Source organism: Limulus polyphemus, unplaced genomic scaffold, assembly GCF_000517525.1.
Source record: "Limulus polyphemus unplaced genomic scaffold, Limulus_polyphemus-2.1.2 Scaffold2460, whole genome shotgun sequence".
In the NCBI taxonomy this organism is placed as follows: domain Eukaryota; kingdom Metazoa; phylum Arthropoda; class Merostomata; order Xiphosura; family Limulidae; genus Limulus; species Limulus polyphemus.
In genome coordinates, this window is record NW_013668070.1 from 66,784 (window position 1) to 69,103 (window position 2,320).

The following is a 2,320-nucleotide window of genomic DNA, read 5'->3' on the forward strand; positions in this document are numbered from 1 at the left end:
CGATACACTTAATTTCAACAGTCGCTCTCTAACAATGCTATAACTCACGTCTCACATGGCCAACAATATTCTGTTCGCATGCATTCAATTACTCATTACACTGTTGTCCCGTCACGTTGTGAACGTCTTATATATACAAGACTAACACATGTCTAGTAAATGCTAGGGCATTCATGAAGGAACAGGATATTTCTAGAAAGACGTGGCGTGATACTAGTCACGTGACCTCGCTGACGTAACAATACTTTTAGTCTAGTTAACAAACATATTGTTACGACGGCGGAAGTCACGTGAACCTGGAACCATGCGCGCTGGAGTTCCTGAAGGATTGTGAATTGGCCCCGCAACTCTAGTCTGATCGAGACGCCCTCTTTTTTTTAGTATATAAGCCTGGCGAGAAAAACCAGCGGGATTGAAGAGATAGATATAGAAAGATAATTGATTCAAGCGAGCAGTAGGCACCGTAAGTAAAGTGTGCGAATCACTGTGGTTTACAGCGTGTGTTATAAAGGTTGTTAAGTTTAAAGTGACTGTGGAAATTCTGTGTATTACTAAAAGCTGTATCGAGGAAGAATAAACTGGGTTAATCAAGAAAGGACTTGTATCGCTGAAGTTTCTCGGAAAGAATTTATACCGGAAATTAACAAAGAAGCAGATACGCAACAATATTATAGACAACGCTGATACCTTCTTCTACTCACGTTTCGACGTCCACTTCTATCTCACTCTTCAAGTTAAATATTACAAATGATTACGCTAACAGTCTCATTTCAATCATTGAAATAAAAATCAACATATAGATAAATTGACGTAAAACAACTCATCCGAGGATAATCGAATCCCGATCGTAGTCCTAAAATATTCGACTTACCTTCTTCTAAGACATACCCATGTAATATATAATTTTCCCCTTATATCAGGCTACTACTCATTTCCTTGAAAAGGGGTTTTTCTAACTTCTAATAACCCCAAAAGAAATTTTAATGGAAAAAATCAAGATAATTTCATATTTAACAGCTTACTAATCTGGTTTGGTAAACTTTTGGAAAAACTAATATATAATTGTCTTGCATATTTACCACAATAAAATAATCTACCAACTGCAATTCAAACGTATTCGTAAAAAAATCCTTAACAGGTTTATTACATCGTACGTCTTACAGAAGCTGTATTTCAAGCGTTTAATAAAAATCATTCAATTGTAGGTAGCCCTCTTTCTTGACACAAAGAAAGCTTTAGATTTTATCTGACACAACGGCCTTCGATATTAATTTGCAAAACTTAATTTTCTAATTTCATTTATCCGTTGTTGTTGTTTTTTAACGATAAACACTTTGAAGTTAAGTATCAAACTTTTCTATCTTATGCATAAAAAACTAACATATCCTGAGAGAATAGATAATAAAATTTTGAAGATAGCTTTGATATATGGAAACATCTGTTGCAGTCTTAATATATAACGTTCATAAATGGAAAGTCGAATTGTTCAAAACTTGACAATAGCGTTGATAATTGGACCACTTGTTGGTTGAGATGTTACAAAAGAAATATCTGCTGAAGCTTTTCGCCAGACATTAATCATGAACGATATATAATTTAAGATCTGTGCAAGAACTCAGCAAACAGATGCTTCCGTATATCAAAGCTATCTTCAAGTTTTGTACAATGAAAAACCTTTTCAAGTATAATAAAAATTATTATTCATCAGAACAACTTGTCCAAATCATGTAATTTGACAAATATATCGTTCCCAATAAGGGAGTACATGAATATAAAAGGGGCAATTCTTCACATAATAAAATATAAAAGAGAGGATGCGTCAGTTGCTAAAACCAGTGGTGTTTTGATATTCTGGAATGCACCAAGTAGGTGTAAATTACGCCGTGGCAACTGCCTGACGTAAAGAGTAAAGTGTACGCCAAGTGCACCAAAGCAAAACCCTCTCTGATTTACCAACTCCTGTGTTGCGACCTAGGCGCAGCCAGGAAGTTTTACGAAATACTATGAATTTTCATAGTTCTTCGTGTTATCTATTGGTCGTCACATTTTAAGCAGAAACATAAGAAATAATACTTTACACATCTAGAATTACAAACACCACTGTCTTTACATAAAGAGGACAAGAAAATTCCAAACTTAAGTTTTATACGACAGTACTGTTTACACAGATGAAGGAGAAAAGAAATCAAGCACAAGTGGATATACTTGTTCTCTAGTCTAGACCCAAAAAAACCTGCTGAGGGCATTTATACAGACATAACAGATTTTGTTAAACAAGACCGATGTCTGTAGGTTTACTTTCTTCTTAGAATTCTTCTCA